At 38.5% G+C, this 19,373-nt stretch overlaps 1 long non-coding RNA gene across 1 annotated transcript in view; it reads right to left on the minus strand.

Annotated features, from left to right (window-relative positions):
* Positions 1-5,010: 5,010 nt before the first annotated feature.
* LOC121674301 overlaps positions 5,011-19,373 on the minus strand; it is a 46,727-nt gene continuing 32,364 nt past the window's right edge. The window contains exons 4-5 of the long non-coding RNA XR_006019529.1: positions 17,946-18,016; positions 5,011-9,905 (exon numbers count right to left, since the gene is read on the minus strand). This is a non-coding gene — a long non-coding RNA (uncharacterized LOC121674301). The remainder of the gene's footprint in view (positions 9,906-17,945; positions 18,017-19,373) is intronic.

Below are 19,373 nucleotides of genomic sequence, written 5' to 3' on the forward strand. Positions count from 1 at the left end.
TTTTTTTTTTTTTTTTTTTTTTTTGTTTTTTTGTTTTGTTTTTTTTTAATAAAGATGAGAAGACATCTGAAGGTAAAAAAAGAAGAGAGGAAAAAAAGAAAGGCAAAGCAAGGACAATGTCAGAACTGCTGCTGAGATAAACAGGCAGAGGAATCAGGGAGAAAGTAAAAAAACAGTGACAAAAGAACACATCAAGTAAGATTTCTAGCTGGTGTCTGTTTCAGGGCTGGAAAGAAGGGCGTTTCTCCTGTAATTCTCTGTAGATCAAAGCCTGTTAAAATCAATATACAGGAGAAGAGAAGACACCTCAGATGGTACAATACATAGACAAAACATTCTACAAATTTTTGGCCCATTTTACAAATGCATACTAAGGCACTGACTTTGGGCAATCCTAAAAGTCAGGTTTACTCAACTCTGTAGTACCGGCCCAACCTACCGACACATCTGTAGGTTGGAAGAACACAGCCCTGCCTTATTGGCTGCTACTGAACATCCCACCTGCTCTTGAGGAGACTTTCCCAGAGGGTTTAGGCACCAACTGCTACATGGAAAGCAAGGATTTTTAGGCAGTGTGTGATTACTAAATACAGGGACACTTGCATTCTACCAGCCATATAGTTAAGTGGATCTAGACTGTGATGAGCTTTGGCTTTAGCCCATTACCTGGCTTACTCTCTAGTATAAACATAATCCTAGAGTGGAAGGTGAGAAAATCAAATGAGAGAAAATCTTAAACATTAGAGGTTGTATAAGTAGGACAAAAGACAGAGCTCAATAGGCAAAATGACAAAACAAGCTGATTATTTAAGAAATTTGCAGCTAGTAGACCATGAAGAAAAGAAGGCTTTTAAAAGTCCCACATCCTGAAAAGACTATAAGTGAAGGAACTGATCCAGAACTACAAATAAAATGAAAATGAGCAAGACAAGTCAAGGTGCAAAGCTAAATAAAAGCTAAGTAACAAAAATTGAAGGGAAATGGCAAAGAACAGAGAGTTCCAGGAGTCAAACTCATTGAAGAAGAAAGACAGAAAAAGACAGCTGAAACTACAATAGGACTCTGAAATGTAAGGGAGCCATCATTATTTATCAGTGTCTGAGAAGGCATAGAAAAAGAAATGAAAATTATGCCAGACCTGCTATGAGAAACAGAGATCATATTAATTCTAAAATAAAGGAATTATCTGGCTGTAGCTGGACAGTGCACTAATAGGACTGGTACAATTCATCTTACATACCCATTACTATGAGTAGTACCTAAACACAGGTACTATTGTACCTATCTAGTGTAATAGCACCAGAAACTAATTTAACCACATAATTTAAGGTGAATGTGCTAAGACAATCTCAGATTCTTTTGAAGAAAAAGCAAACTGAGCTTGCAATACTCTGCTTTATATATCTCTCAGTAGAGACACCATTTAACCAGATTTGTCTCAAATATTAATTTCTATAAAATGAGTTTCATAAAAATACTTTTAAGTGGAATATATTTGAGATGGAAAAGGATGATTTCCTCCTTCTCCATCAGAAGGTAAAATATGTTTAGTTTTAGAAAAGATTAAAAAGTATATTCCAAGTATTGGGATCTGAAAGTGAAATAGACTGTAATTGACTATTCCCATTTCCAAATGAGAAAAGTAGGGGTATTTATAACAAAAAGAACAGCTTAACATTTTGTGTTTACTTTTCCAATTTAGATAATGTAATTTGTTAGCTCCAACACAGTCTAAGTAAAAGATACTTACATTAAAAATATGAAGCTAAATTGCTAGTATAGGCAGATACAAGTCCCACAAAGTCATGTAAATACAGATCTTTGCACACTCCCTGTGGAATATCTCAGCTGGATGTCACCTTTTTAAGTCAACACTCTGTGCACAGAACATGGCTGGATGTTCAGTCACTGGAACTTCTCAGCACAGGTGGAAAAGCCAGATTTTTTATTAGATTCCTTCATTATTTTTCTTAGCCCTTTCTTCTCCTAAGGTGTATTAAAAGACCTACACCTATCTCAGTATGTGACTAAAACATAAAACAAAATAAGGACGCTCATTTGTCAGATCAACCCTATATTCCAAGCCAGATAGTTCACACCACAGGCTTGTGTTTCTACTTCTGAGCTGTCACCAGACAATTAAATGAGTCAAAATGTGAACCTACATGTCACTGCACACTACAAAATGACTGGTCTTCACTGCTTTTCATTTCTTACTTCTAAAGCACAGAACATAGACCAAACTCCAAGTCAAATTAAAACTTATGTGTTTTATCCTTTGTCTTTGCACAGAACGCTTCATATCACCTACTTGGTACACATACAATTCATGACAAAACATAGGCATTACATGTATATTGCTATGTCTCATATCAACTCCAAAAGCTTCATGGTTACTTTAACAAAAAAATTTTAAATAAGAGACAATAGATGTTTCTGAGTATACATGTTTTATGCAGAATTCAGGTGACAAAACTGTACTCCCTTTGCTCCAGGTTTTGTGATAGATGTGTATTTTATCTGTCTATTCTATGGTGCAACAGAATGATAATTCTTCATGTGGCTGTAAGAGCCCCAAGGAGTTACAAACACAGCCACGGTCAGAATGAGGTCAGGTTATTCCACATCCCTTTTCTCTGGTACAGCAGCAGGAGGAAAAACATATGGCATAACAGACATGAAGTCATATTGCTTGTTCTAAACATAGTTTTCTATTTCTGCCACATGTGGAAAGTTCCATGTGTAATAAATGTCAAGAGCCCTTGCATTGCCCCAAATTTTTGAAAATTCTTCCCCTTGATCAGGCAGCTGAAGCAGGAGGGACACAGACCAGAGGCTGCACACCCCCACACAAAAACACCCAGAGACTTGTACTTTTCTTCAGGCTGCAAAAAAATGAATTTGCTCACTACAGCAAACCAGAGAAGAGAACTATAATCAGATGTGAAGTGCCTCCAGCTCTTTATTGACACCATTGATCACACAACCATAATAAGCAAAGATGGCCACATTTGGGCTCCTTTTCTCATTGCAGGTTATGCACTAACCCTGAAGTCACCCTGAAGATGACACTTGGTACCAGGAGTGACAGGAATGGTTAAGACAGGCTGAGGTGCAGTTGGTATTTCTGTGTTGTCCCCAGCTCAGCCCTCCTGAGCAGACCTGGCAAGGCAGCACAGTCCCAGGCACAGCCAGGTAACCCCACCACAAGCCCTGGACTTGGGCTCACAGGCTACATGGATGGGAAGCAGGCACTGTTCAGCAGGCAGAGATCCTTTTCACACACATGAACAGACACAGCTTAGAACTGAATTAGGGCAGGCACTACCTGGATTTGTAAGAGACAGAGTGTAAGAATCTCCTTCAGCATTCAAGTACTGAACTTAGAGTGCTTTAACTTGTACTAGAAACTGCTTATGGAGAGCTAGGATCACAAGCCCATATATCATTATACTGGCAAGTGCTCCCTTTGCATTCAAAAGGAATGGGGGGAATCTCACCAGAAAATGTGCTGTGCCTTCTGCAGTGTCCTCTGGGACAGCACGGCCCTTTACTCGTACTCAGAAAAATGCCTTAAACCCCTTTCATATTATATATGCTTCACTGGGAGCCTTGTACAGTCATGCAGGAGGAAAGAAAAATAATGGATCATTAAAAAGATAGTTATATATTTCTTTAAAAAGGGTTATATATATGCATATATAAATATGCAAGCATCTTTAGAGTACTTTTATTTGAAATACCATTAATAAAATCAAAACTTACTGATGAAACTCCACCCTCAGGTGAAGTTTTCTTTCACTTCAATGGTATATCTGCCTGAGCAAGGCTATGGGATTTGGATTTGATACAAATAAAGCTATGAAATATTCCCTCACCAAAATAAAACAGTAAAAGAGCTGCTACTCTACCACCATAACACTGTAATATTCAAAGTGTGTGCTATCGGACTGTAATTATGCCTGCACAGACAGTTGCAGGGGAAGCAGTGCACTATGTTCCCTTCTCCCAACGTAGATCTCTGCAGGTAATTTTAATGGGGCTGTTAATAACCTGGCAACCATCCCAGCCAGATGTAGCACATTTAAACGTTGTCCTTACAGCTTTGTCAGAACTGTTGACATGGCATGTCAGTAATGGAAAATTGCCACTGCAACCAGCAACCATCTTCATTATATGGAATCACATTGTTAATCTACAGCCAAATGCAACTTGAGGCGGAAAGAGAGTTTAGATTGCACCCATCTGTATACTATCACTCCAGGTGGCAGGTCGTTCCTCAGGATTAGAGATTGAATCAGTCTTTCCATCATCAATAAGCCCTGCTCCACAACAAGAACCTGTCAATCCAATATTTTACTTTCAGCACCGTGAGGACCACACAGCATGGTAATGAAATTTCCCTGTAAGTAGACCACAGGGATCTATACCAGAGAGATACATCTCTTTAAAAAGCTCAGGAAAATCAGACAGTGTGCTGCACAATCTGGACAGTAACTCGGTTTCCAGCGACACCCTAACTGTTTTATATGTTTAGGGGTGAGACCTACCAGATAAACCAGCAATTTAATGCTGGGTTATTTCTTATTCTTTTGGTAGTAATTAGTATTGGGTAATTATTTCCCATTTGGAAATGTTTGAGAGCCTCAGAAAAGACATTCATTTCTGGAACAAAACAAGCTTGTTGATATACAGCCGCTACATTAAATACTTCTCATCACATATTACAATTGACCCAGGCTAAAAAAATTGTTTCAAACTGCCCCATATTAAAACTTACTAGATATTATATATTATCTTTTCAAGATGCAGCTTAGCATCCTCCAGAACCAACTGGAATTTCTTCAAAGCCCCCTTGTTACTTGCAGTAGGCATTTTGTTGCACTGAGAAGTCTTCTGCCCCCTTAAATTATCCATCTCCTCTTATATATTATATGCCTCCAACAACGTCACCTAATCACCATCTCCAGGACTTTCCTGAATCAGAAGTTTATTTCAGCACTTCAGGCATTTGGGCTGTCTGATGATAGGTTTATTTAAAAAATATATACTATGAAAATATATACATGCATTTTAGCTGCAACACATATACTTCGCTATTACAAATGAAACTACTTTCATAACAAAAATATAATGAGTGTGAAATTCTCATATTTTAACAAGCATCTAGCTTCTTAAAAGTATATTAATATTATATTACTGCATTCATTCCCACTTGGTTATATTACAGGTCATAAATTCAGCTCCCACACCTTTTTATTTCAGTGTTCATGTTTTATCTGATAATGGTTAGTTACAGCATGTGTTTTCAAAGCAGATGGAAATAGGAATAAGTTCATTTTCTTAGTTTTTCACAATCTATTATTGATTTTTGTACGTTTGTTAAACACCTAACAAGTTCAAGCTAACAATTATGATCATTAAACAGAAATGACTATGTGACACGGTCACAGAAACAGCTGAAAACAGGAAAGCAAAAGACATTACAGGAAAGCAGAAGACATTACAACTATGGAGATACAGAAACAGAAGACAGACTAAACCCCTATTTTCTGAAGCAGTAGGACTGGTAGAATATGCCTTTTACCTCAGTACATCATTTGGTTTTGGTTTATCACATCTGCAAATACAGAAAACACATTTGTTTACAAATATAGTTTCTTAGAAAACAGATAATTTGATTATTATCAGCATATTAATGTTGTGTTTACCCAGGAAGAAAAAAGAACACATCAGCTTTTTTTCCTGACCTCTCCTTCTTATTCTACTGACAGTGGGTTTGGATTGATTATGCTATTTGCTTTCTAACTACAAGGACTACAGTCCAGTACATATGGAGGGGGCTCTGCCCACAGGACTACAGGGCAGTAAGTTAGAAATCCCTGCTTCAGCTAGACTCAATTTTGTGCTCATGGAAAAGAATATTAGTAAATATTCCATATGTGGCACCTGTTAAACCCACCCAGCACTGAGAGGAATGCAATGATTCATTTCTTCATTCTGTGACCACTTAATGAGAAATATCAGATTCAATAAATTATTGGTATGGACTTCAATTTAATCTGAAGGATAAGAATGGAAATATGGAACTTCACTCCCACATTCCTCAGTCACTTTATCATTTATAAAATAAGGCCACAACCTTTGCTGTATCCTGTTACTTTTTCTTGGAGGCTAACTAACTTGATGCCATGAAAGGAAACTTCATATGAAAAGAAACACCTCTACCTCAGAAAAAAGTTTATGTCTAGAACTCAAACTCCTCTATTTCTTGTCAGCCCCCAATCAGCCCTTTTTGGTGACCTTGGCCTTGCTTGGCAACACTTATAAGAAGATAAAGGTTACATTTACACTACAAGAAACATTCTCTGTATCAGGCCACCTGGTACAGTGCACTTGCATCTACACTTCCTTCGGGTTCAGTTTCATCAATAAAGGATTAACTCTGCCCAAAGCGTACTGCAGACCACACTGTTCAGTGTTTGGCTTTAGTCCCTTTGGCCCCATTTGCTGTTTTGTTACCCATCCTGAAAAAGGGGGTTGTTTTTTTCCTGTTCAAAGCATGCAAACCTGGCACAATCTGCTGGAAAGGTATTTTTTAAACATGATACTGAGTCTATATTGTGTGCCGTGGGTATAGCATGTGACATATGAAGATATTTTAGGGTGCAAGGTTTGCCAAGACAGTGCGGGAAGAACATGTAAACAAAGATACAAAAGCTTTACACAAACTTGAGTTGTCCCTGGAGTGAGTTGACTGCAAACCCTCATCCAGGTTTGATTTGAAAAGGAACTGACTGGTGTACTCCAAAAGAAAAGTAGGCACTGTGTATGTTAGTCAAGCAGGCTCCCAAGGGTCTACTGAGTCTTTGGGAAGTCAGGACATGACTCTGCTTCCAAGCACAAAGATCCCCCTTTTCTCAATTCCACTGCATTTTTACCTACTAGTGTCTCCTTGCCTGACTTGTCTACATGCTTACACACAACTATAGAAAGAGTTGGAAAAATTTAGGGTACCACTTTTCCCCAGTTGCTTGTTACCACCCAGTATTAGCAAGAAGCAGCACAGACCAACCTAGGTGGTCACTGCTATCCTCTGGCTGAACTTCTCTGTTTGATTTATCTCCCCATTTCTAGTGATAATCCCATGATAGACAAAGACTAGTGCTGCAGAACCAATATTCCTTCTATCCCTTTCCAGTGGCCTGTGAACTGGTTCACTGCACATCCCATCTCATCAGTGTGTGGTAAAATAAAACTGATCAATGTTTGAAGGACCTTTCTATGTCTTTTGATGGACACTGATTTTAATGCCATTCTTTGTGCAAATGAAACATCCAATGCAGACAAAGAAACAGCAGACGGAACAAAACTCAAAGGACATGAAATTGAAATGAACAGGCCATGTGTCATACCCCAAGGGATTTTGGCTCAGTGCTACAAGCATCTTCCAAGAAGATTAAGCATCAAGCATTAAATCTGGCCTCCCACTCCATCACACTCAAACTCAAAGTATGAATTTTGTTACTGAGTTTCCAGGGGGGAGAATGTACTACCAAACTTTCAGAATCACCTTTGTATTTCTTGTATTTTCAGGTTGCCTGGGAACCTGTTGAACTTCTGGCATCAATTAGAGAAAGCTTAAAGCTACTCTTCTGGCTGCAAGTATCCCTCATGAGCCATCCACCTGTCCAGAAGAGCCAGATAATGGACCACTCTGGGCCTGCCTGTAACCCCAGAACACCTCCCAAGTAAGGAGTATTTCTAAAGCTGTTACCCTTTTATGACCCCTTTATATTGCCAAAGTGATGTAATTTGGATGAGCCCAATGGAGACTTAACTCTTTCATGTGCATTTTAAGCTGGTGAATGCAGAAATGCACCCCACCACAGTCCATGGTGAATTTATCTGTCACTCAGGCCTAATGAATTTCTCCTCTCACTAAGCAGCATTGCACTGAAAGTTTCTAGCTATATAACGAATGAGACTTTACAATGTATGTGCCCAGTTACAGAAATTCAGTGAACATACCTGTTTACATGAAGATAGAGGAAAGGTGGGTGATTTGTGAAGAAAGTAGCATCGTCTGAGAAATCTCTTTAAAAGGATGATTACAGTCATGATGTGTGTGGAGGCATAGTGAAAGAAACTGACTTATATGGCCAGTTATAATATATTTCACATAATGGAGGAAAAGCTGAGTCAATGAACAATTTTGTATCACCATTATTGCTAAATGAATACAGCCCCCTTTATCACAGCTGTACAATATGCTGACTGAACAGGAAAACATGCAGTACACACAGTGCAGTGATTTCCACCACCGTATAAGTAAATGTCAGGCTTGTTTCATCTATTCAGTGATTTTCTTAATGAAAACGTCAGCATAATGCTGGCATTTTCCTCCTTTCATTTAATTCCTGCTCTCCTCTTTCATCCGCTATTTGACCTTTGCATGCACTTGGTAGCTTGCCCAAGGTGCTGTCACACCTTCTTTGCTCCTCTCTAATGATGGTCTTTCACTGACAGATTCAAACAAGATACTTGGGAAGGAATTGCTGTTCCCAGTACGATGATGAAAATCTGAATGCTTCACTACTTTAGTAGTAGGTGACTTTTCACTTCTTCTCTGAAAAGAATAACCAATGATTGTTTACCAACATTAACGTGTTCAAATAGCATCCTGTTATGATAGTCTAGGACTCAAGAGAAGCAGGAACAGCTATTGCACCAGCAGCACAGCAATACTAAGGACTAGTAACTGCTGAATGAGTCAGATGATTAGTGGAATATGTTTTCTCAGCACAAAAGGAAAGTGATGACACACAATTAGAATGAGGGGAGCTTTACACAAGACAATGACAAATAGGAGTAATGTGAGTTCTATAAAATAGGGAAAATTATATGCCATATTGACCAGTTTTGGTCACCACAATACAAGAAAGATATTAAGCTGATAGAGAGCATTGAAAGGAGAGCAGCAAAGATGATGAAGGGCCTTGAGGTGAAGCTGTATGAGGAGTGGCTGAGTGGACTTGGTCTGTTCAGCCTGGAGGAGACTGAGGGAAGACCTCATCACAGTTACAACCTCCTTGTGAGGCGAAGAGGGGGGCAGGCACTGATCTGTTCTCTGTGGTGACCAGTGACAGGACCCAAGGAATGGCCCGAAGTTATGTCAGGGGAGGGTTAGGTTGGTTATCAGGAATAGGTTCTTCACCCAGAGGCTGGTTGGGCACTGGAACAGGCTCCCCAGGGAATGGTCACAGAACCATACTGACAGAGTTCAAGAAGCATTTGGACAATGCTCTCAGGCACATAGTGTGACTCTTCGGGATGGTCCTTTGCAGGACCAGGGGTTGGACTCGATAATCCTTGCGTGTCCCTTCAAAATCAGCATATTCTGTGATTCTGTGAAAATCAGGCCCCAATTATAGTACCATGTTGCACAGAAAACACTTAATAATACTCTTGAGCTGGTAGTTGCCCTGAAAGATCAACACTTCATCTGGATACATATTATTTCCAATAGAAATACAAATGAATCATGATTCAAGCAGCTGAAATAGGAAGAAAGATAAAAATTTTTTGTTTGTTACACATCCTGATTGTGCACCATTTTTCCTGATATCTGAGGAGATCTGTCTACACTCTACTGTGTTTAACAGCCTCTTGCATGTGTTAGCCAACAACTGACCTCACAGCAGAGCCAGCAAGGAAGGACAAGGTGTACAGAAAATTCTGGAGTGACTTGAAGAAGGAATTAGTAAAAGTTGACCAAATCCAAAGCTTCCTTCCTCAGCAGTGCTTTCTTCAGCGGTGCCATTCTGAGGGTTTGTTCTTTCCTTCCAGGGTCTCTATATACTCAAAGACCAACTTTCCACCACAGAAGCTCCTTCTCCTGCCTCCTGGAATGAATAGAACAGACACAATTACCTTTTCTACATAATTCTCCCATTTCTTTATGATATTCTTTTACGTTGCCTGTGGGTTAAGAAAGGAATGGGCTAACTGCAAGGACAAATAGTTCATGGCTAGTGGGTTTCACAAGGTTCAACAAGAGACAGACACAGCTGTCTGGGCTACACAAGTACCTTTGCCGATATTGTGCTACGTCAATATGGTGGTTTATCTACACACAGAAACACAAGGAATTCCTATCTCGGGTATAAAGCAGTTACTAGCAGCAGTTAAGTCTAAACCAAAGGTAACCTGTTTGGGGAGTGGAATTATCAGCTATTTAAATCCCTACCTACATGGCATAACAGAACATTTCACACAAAAACAACTAGGCTATGAATTTGACAGGTTTCTTCTGTGCCACAAGTCTCTTACTGTTAGTCAGGTCTCTACCTGTAATACCTATAATCAGTTTTTCCTCATAAAAATGTGGATAAAAAGAAGTTAAAATAAGGCATACAGCAAGGTTTTGAACATAATAAGCAGGCTAAAATAGTCAAAGCTTTAGCTAAGTATTTTTCTCTTTTATCAGTTCACTGCATGCTGAGAAAAATAACATACAAAAGAAGGAAAAGTATTTCACATGCCATAGGAAAATATTCACAGTCTGAAAAAAAGAGAGAGCAAAAGGATCAGAAGTCAGCAAATGACTGCCGTAGGCCCCTCTCTGCCATGGTTAATAGCAGACAGGCACATCAGCACCAGATCAGCATCTCTGAAGTTTGGAACACCGACAACTTCTTTAACCAACTTCAGACACCTGTGATTGAGACTTTTGGCCATGTGCTCTGTACAAAAGCGTAATCGAATGACAAAGTTCTGTAATAAATGACTCCATGTAATGGTGAGTGCTACAGAGCAGATTGCTTATTTCTAGGAGTGAAAGATACAGTACTTGTTCAAGGATAATCTGATAATAGATCACAAGGAATTCCAATGCCACAAAAGACTAAGCAGAGCCTTGGGATTTCACCAAGAAGAGGGACGTAACTAACCTAACACAATCTAATGATGGAGGAGATTCACTGCAAGCTGATATACTGCTATACAACTGTCTCTTGTCTCGCCTCATCTTAAGGAACTGAAATATTTTCCATAATGGGTCATAAAGCCTGTGTTTCCCCTGCAGCAGAAGCCAACAGGTTTTACTTTGTAGGAAGGAAATCTGCACAAGCAGTCTCAAACTATGGAAATAGACCACTTCTTTCAGCTAAACAAATTCAGTGCAGTAATACAAATTTCCTATGTCCTACATGAGAAAACATTCTTTATCAGACCCTGCTAAAACAACACGAAAAAGATTATCTGATTGTAGCACATCCTTCAAAACTATCAGTTTTACACCAGCTACTATTTTGTCAGATAGCATTTGTTTGTTTGGACGGGAAGGCTGCACTGTTGTGGTAGTGAATTTTACACATTGGGAAGTTTTTTATAAGAAATATTGCCTCTTTTTGTATTGGTAAAACTGAGTTAATGGCAACCAAGACATGACTTGGCTAAACAACACATGAAGAAAGGCAAAAAGTGCAAGTCTTAGAGTCACTGGAAAGACAGAATTAGAGCAAGCTTTCTGTATCATCCAGAAGACGAAAATGCATAAAACATTGATTTTAAATAGGAGACAAAATAAGGAGAATAAAGCCCTTGAAGATATAGAGAAAAGCTGAATTTTTTTCACGAAAAGAGTTGAACACACACCTTTCCCTTTCCCTTCAGAGTTTGGGACCATTATTCCATAATGCTCAAGGGAAAAGTAGAAAGCTCAAATAATTATAAGACCATAAGCATCACCATTCAGGACTGAATGGCCATTTTTATTTGCCAGGAGATGTGTTGTCATTAGATTTAATCTATGTCCTATTTCATTCAAAATAAACAAGTTTGCTTTCTACTTTCAGCCATTTTTTTTTCTCATTTGCACATTTACCAAGGTTGATAACCTTTAATGGATGATCTTTTTAAAGCTGAATACTTGACATTGCCAGCTACATAATGCATAAGCGACAGAGTTTTTCAGGATCGAGTTAAATATTTTCCAACCCGTACAGGCAGAGAGTTTTTAGTGTGTTGTTACCCAGGAGGCTTCTCTAACAGTCACTCCCATCTCTGCCCTGGAAAGTAAATAACTATTGGGTTATATTTTCAATTCAAACTTTCTCCTTCCCATCTGTTTTTCATCCCGCAACATAGTTGATCAAGACTAGCTGTATGTCTTTTGCTGTGGAAAAATAAAAAAACCCCAAAAAACTGTATATTATTTTTTTCTTTTTCATCCAGTTCAAGATACAAATAGCTCAGTTTTACATGCTTCCCCTCCTCTCTTTCCTGATCCCGTATAACTTTACATAGTTTTATAGACTGAGAGAAAGGGTAAAATTTAAGGAGTTGTAATGACTGAGAAATTTTGAAAATAGCTGTTTCTGCTGCAACACATTACTGAAGTTTCCCAATGATATTTTTTCACTACACTAATTGTTAATCTGACTAAAAGTTGCTTGTTAATTTAAGCGGTTTTATTCTGTTTTGTTGCTTAGAGCCCCAAGTTCTCTTTTAAGATGTTCTTCTAGAAATACCTATGAGCCATCCTGTAAAGTTTCAAATATAAAGCTTGTTACCATTTAAAGTAGATAACATTAGGTAGTTAGAAGAAGTGATTCCATGACATAAGTCAAATAATTATAGCAGAAATTAAGGAAACATAATTTTTGAAGTACCATAATTCTCACAAAAATTCCCCATGTTTGAAAGAGTTTGACCAAGATATGCATTTCACACGTTCCTGTTGCTTAAGAAGTTGTGTTTTATTCATTTATAATAATAGGCTACTTTATAGAGTATTATTATTCTCAGTGAATCATTTTGAAGGAGAGCATAGTAATGACCTAACAAACCATTAGTTCAGAATTTGAAAATCAAACAGGAAAATTTATTTGATTATATTTCTTAACCAAGAGAAAAGTCTTAAGTAGTATTTGAGAACTTTCTTGATTACCATGATCTCAGCTTCACGGCTGATTCTAAGCCCAAACAGCCCAACTGACAACTCATGTGCTTAATGTTAAAATAGCACTGAAGTGCTTTAAACCAGGAATTAAATATTTCATACAGATATGATCAGAAGCATGTATTCATCTTGGACAGGGAATCACATTCCATTTACATACCTCCTTGTCTTTGAGTATATGGTCTGAAGTTCAGAGACTTAAAAATACATTTATTTCAAAGGGTGCTGGATCTGGCATTAATGAATAACTCTAGCTGCAGTAATATGCTATTTGAAAATATTTAATTGAGCTCTGAAAAACTCCATGGAATACCAAAGCAATTTTTAGTACAGTTTGACTAAATTCAATGGCCAAAACTTTGTAACACTTCTGGGTCAAGCCCTAGAAGAGCTGAAACTAGAAGACTTGATGGCACAACCCTGATTGCAAGAAAACTAAGCATCAGGATGTATCCACGTTGCCTCTGCAGAAATAATATGTTCATTCAATGTCATCCAGAGGGCAAGCTCAGCAAGTGGGCCCATGGCAATTTCATGAGGTTTAAAAAGACCAAATGCTGCTGCTGCAGCACCTGAGTTGGGGCCACTCCCGTTATCAATCCAGGCTGGGGGATGAACAGATGGAGAGCAGCCCTGCCCAGGAGGACTCGGGGGTGCTGGTGGAGGAGAGTCTGGACATGCCCTGGCCATGGGCACTCACAGCCCAGAAAGCCAAACATGTCCTGGGCTGCATCCAGAGCTCGGTGGGCAGCAGGGGAGGGAGGGGATTCTGCCCCTCTGCTTTGCTCTGGTGAGACCCCACCTGCAGTGCTGCATCCAGCTCTGGGGTCCCAGCATAGGAAGGACATGGAGCTGTTGGAGTGACTCCAGAGGAGGGAAACCAAGTTGATTGGAGGGATGGAGCATCTCACCTGTGAGGAAAGGCTGGGAGAACTGGGTTTGTTTGGCCTGGAAAAGAGAAGGCTTTGGAGTCACCTAATTGTGGCCTTCCAGTACCTGAAGTGAACTTACAAGAGAGCTGGAGAGGGACTATTTACAAGAGCCTGGGACGACAGGAGAAGGGGGAATGGCTTCAAACTGAGAGAAAGTAGGTTTTGATCAGACTTGAGGAAGAAATTCTTTACTGTAACGATGGTGAGGCACCGGCACAGGTTGCCTGGAGAAGCTGTGGATGCCCCATCCTTTGAAGTGCTCAAGACCAGGTTGGATGGAGCTTTGAGCAACCTGGTCTAGTGAAAAATGTTCCTGCCCATGGCAGGGGGTTGGAACTAGGCGATGTTTAAGGTCCCTTCAAACCCAAACCATTCCTAGGACTTATACTGAACACAGTCAATAAATTTGTTGCCTTGGAAGGAAGTAATGGCAATAAGCAATACTAGCACACTACTGCAAGTTTTCAAAGTTAATTGAATCAGCATATAAAAATGTTTTCCCTGTGTAACAAATCTCATTATAATCAACTACTCTATGGCAGGCACTTCCCTATGATATGCAAATTTCAATTATTTATTTAGAATATATTCAGCATTTTCATATGACTCCATTTTCTGTTTAAAAAATTTGAGAGTTGCATTAAATACCCAGCTCTCCTTTGGAAAATGTTATTAGCAATATTGTATGCCAACATAACAAAGGAGCTTTTCAAATATCCAGACTACAAATATACTTTGGAGCTTCCTGGTTAAATCTGCTATGCTGACTTCTTTACAAGATGCAACAAGGAATGAGATAAATGTTTAAGGATATTTTACCTATTTTTTCCCCACACAAGAGAAAAACTTCATGATATAATCACTATTTACTTCCATGTTAAAGTTCAGTCTCAATGAACTCGTGCTGTAGTTCCAAGTGTAAAAACAACAACATCTATTGAAGGAGAAATACAGACCACTGACAAAAATGTACTAGTGATCCACTAATGCTATGAATCTCTTCCTCAACCAGTGTTGTTAAACATTCTGGAGAATAGCTAGATGACCGTATTCAAGGTGAAAAAATAAAAAGGAAGCACCAGAAAACAGATGCTGTCTAATGGAACTTTTTCACAGTTTGCTGAGTTTCTCATTGTTTCTTGTCAGACATGAAGAACATGGCAAAAGAAGTCATACACAAGCCACACAATGAGATTGCAAGTAACAGAGATATAGAGCTCTTTTTATTCCCTGAGTAGCAAATGCTTCCTCTCCATCATACTTACAGTGAATACAGAACAATGAGACCAAAACTTGTCCAATGGATAATTATTATTTAAATTTGTAAAAAGCATGCTTCCTTTTGTGAATCTAATCCTGTAATCTCAATAGGAACTTTCATGATGATGGCCATATTTTAAGATTGCAAAACTCAACCTGTGAGTTTCCGTTCTTTTTTCCTTTTTATTGTTTTTGCAGAAAATTGTATAGAATAACACATTACTTCAATGCAGACTAGACTGTCACTAAAAATAATTTCCAAAGAAGAATTAACATTTAATAAATTCTTCATGCTTATTTATTTTTTGGGATTCACATGGAAAAATTAAATTTATATGAAAGAAATAACTGAAATATATGTATCACATGGTCAAAAAACTGAGCAGTAAAGCATACAGTAGGAAAACAAGGATTCGTAATTAAAGTAGATTAAATCATATACTTCCTCAAAACGAGTGGTGTGTAATCAAGAAAAAACTTAGAGACAAAGCTTTTATATATAGTCAGTATATATACACCTCCAGGTATCATAGGAAATTTGATCATAGACAGCTAAACGATGAATGCTAAACTGTGATAGAAGGATACATCAAAAAAAGACACTTGAAGGTCCATAAATAAACCCCAGCTAAGAATTGCTTGATGCTAGATTCAAATATCAGCATGTGAATAATTAGTTCCACCCATCACAGATACTTCTCCCCTTTTTTCTTTCTGGCCCCTTGAATATTTTAATTGCACTTTTCAAAAGAGAAGAAATTCAAAAGGAGCAGTAATTGTAGAAGATCCACTGGACAAAGCAGATACATAGAGGATGTAGATTTCAATCTCCCCTGACCCCACCTCTCTGGCTGTGCCTCATTGTGACAGACATAGGAAAAATAAGTAACTGCAGAAAAGGAAAGAATCTGGTAAGGATATGAAACACCTTCTGAAGTTGTTCATATGGGTTCTTATCTTCAGCATTTCCTATTAACTGGATGTAATTGCTCTGTGTTCTCTGGATTCCATTCTGAACCCTCCCTTGTACAAGGCAACAAAGACAACCCGTAGATTTTTGACATGGTGATTGGTTTTGAGGATGGTTACTACCATGTTGAATGCTGTGCTGCTTAAATGCCACTGGATATGTGCGCCCCTTGGCGATACACAGGCAAACAAACAGGAACCTCTTTTTTAACTGGTGCAAGCTAAGAGGAATTTTTGACTATTACTAAAAACCCATTCTGGCAACACTGTATAGACTCAACTCCTGTGAAAAGTCTCAAAAACTATTTCTGAATACGATCCCTACATTCAATTGGGCAAGGATGACAACAACCTCAGGTTCTAGTTTAGGTTGGTAATATCTCTTTCCCTGCAGATGAAAGTTTTGCCTGTGATTTTTGCTTCTGTAGAGGAAGCAAAGTGATTGGTTTTGTCTGTCTGTGTAGCTTTGAGGTCTGCCTTCTCCCTTTCCAAACTAATCCAATAAAATAAAAAGTGCTCTGGAAAGCATGACTCCTATGAGACAGGCATATTCTGACTTTCAGGGAGAAAAAGTGTCTGCATCAGGATGATAAATGACTGACTATAATTAATTAATCAATTAATTGATTTTACAAGAAAATCCAGTATTAGAAGTAGTGGCCTTAAATACACCGTGACCTGCAGTTTTATCTGATAAATTATGCTCCATCAAAATCCACACTCAGCAGTTATTTATTGCGCAAAGTTCCAAATTGGATCTTCTGAATTAATTTGGATCCTTTTTTGCATTTGTATTGCCGCCCAAAAGGGTTCTTGTAAAAATCATGTATAAAAAAGGGATATACAATGTTTACAGTAGGAACATGCTTGACTTTCTATGATATTAAAAAAGCTTAGCAAAAGGGAACAATGCTCATCATCTAAATGTCTGGTCTAGAAAAATTACTCCTGGGGTAATTTCAGGATGCTGCTCTCCCTGGATTCAATTTATGGTCTGCATCTACAATAAAGGGCAAATGTCTCTGCAGTTCCCTGCTGAAATCAGTGTTGGGCTTGTACTTCTCAGTCTCACGGCTTGGAAGAATGCCATTGCAAAGGAGCACGGAAAAGGGAAATGAGCCACCGCAGAGAAAGTCAAGAGTGAAGATGCACTTCAAATCAATTTTGCCATGAAGTTGAGCTCTTGTTATGTCTGGTAGGAATGGATTTTAACAGATAGGAGAGAATAACCTCAGGGCTACTATTCTCCTAATCACACAGATTTTTTTCTTTTTCTTTTTTTTTAACTTTTCTGGAAAGACCAAAATGTTAAAGATTATTTTTAAATATTATTTTAATGGTGCTGAACGTCTAATTAAATCTCATAAAAGTGGTTCTGTCTTGGGAAAAAGATGTTATTTAACCTATAAAAATGTTAAACAGATTATTTAAGTGGGACTGTTATTCTAACTGCTATGTTGTAATGGTGGAAGAGATGATGGAAGAGACAAAAGAAGCATCAGTCTGATGAAATATTAGAAAGAAATTTGAAATGGCATTTGACAACATATCAAATAAAGGGCACAATTCAATAAGGGATCACAATTCAAATATTCACTAGTATTTAGAAGACTACACCATTTCAAAACCCACTAAAAGACGTTTTTGTAATTGGTATCCTACTGCACAGGACACAAACTGAGGAATAAGATTTCAGAATAGCTGAAAAATCACAAGAATTGCTCATAACCACTCCAAGGCTTTTCCACAACTAACTGAAATATAGGTCATAAGTCTCAAAAAAAAAAAAAAAAAAGAAAAATTCTGCTTCAAATACTTACCATAAACCCATCACAACAGTTACACACATCAGCATCTTTGAGTTCAGCTTGCAGCAGCAAACAGTTAGGTACTGTTGGCAAAAAGAGAAAGCAGAGTTTGTTGCTATAAATTTCTGGATTGTTGCTCAAAATATCCATGTCTACAGTGTGGTTTAGAGTAGCTTCACAGTTAGAATGTATTTGGGGTTTGTTATCATTTGGGCAAGCATGACAAGATAAGATCTTAACAACTCTATTTGAAACATGCACAAGTTCGTTTACACTGCCTACTGTGCTGCATTGATTCCTATCTCTTTCCTGGGTTATTTCACAAACAAAAGGGTCATAGCAAATGTACACAGAGCCAATAAGCCTACAGACATTAACTCCCCCCTGCTCCCCAAAATCTTTATATAACAAAATTGTGTGTGGTTGGTTGGTTGTGGCTTAGATACATCGCCAAAAGAGTTTTCACCGACTCGCCATTTATTCACATTGCAACATTCTCAAATTCACTTCATCTATTTTTAGAGACAGACAATAAACATTTATGTGATCAAAATAAATAATACAGGACTACTGAAACATCTCAAAGGCTTTGCTATTCAGAATGGCATCAGCTCCTGCCAAGGAAGTACACTCAGCACTAGCCACACTTTAGTTTTCAGCCATCTATTTTTGACATAATGAAAATGCCTTCTCTCTGAGTACATGGCCACTCTTCCTCTCTTACGTCAGAGTCTAAAGCTATCGAGGGTAAAAGATGTATGAGCCTGTTCAGACTGAGAGAGCCAGCAACTTAGTCAGTATGTTTCTTTTTTTAGTATTTAATATCTTTCCTGACTGCAGCAGATTTCGTGTGCTTGGAAGTTAACACTGAAATATTTGGACTACCACTGTTTGAGGGACAGTGACCGCTGAGACAGGACAGTGAGCCAGAATTTTTGCTTGTTCTACGTTTAAACACACTGTTAAAGAGATGGGATGAATACTTTTTTAAAAGAATTCCACACATCAGGCCGTGCCACTGCGAATCACACATTGCTGCTTACCAGACATGTCTCTGCAACTGCAGCTGCTCACATTCCTTTGTGGATGCTTACAGCGTGCAGACTGAAAGTCCTAAAATGAAGAGGAAAGGGGGGAAAAAACTGGATTCCGTATGATCTGACCGGATTCAGACTGAAGAATCTGAGGCGGCAGCTTCTTAAAGCTTTGGAAGGGGTTATCTAACCAAACCTGAGGGATTAATATATCACACCGTTCCTAGATAACCTATCTGCAAAGGCATTAACTAAGAGTTTGGAACACAAGTAAAAGCATTCACCACTTCTACTTCAGCAGGCTAAAATTGGAGCCAAGCCACGAGAGTGCATACTGACATCAGATCAGTCCTTTCTAAAGACCGATACAGAATTGCGTTGTTTCATGCAACCAGCAGTTTTAGGC

The sequence above is a fragment of the Corvus kubaryi genome, unplaced genomic scaffold (genome assembly GCF_017639235.1).
Source record: "Corvus kubaryi isolate FWS band 111438036 unplaced genomic scaffold, C.kubaryi_AGA036_p1.0 67, whole genome shotgun sequence".
Classification (NCBI taxonomy): Eukaryota; Metazoa; Chordata; class Aves; order Passeriformes; family Corvidae; genus Corvus; species Corvus kubaryi.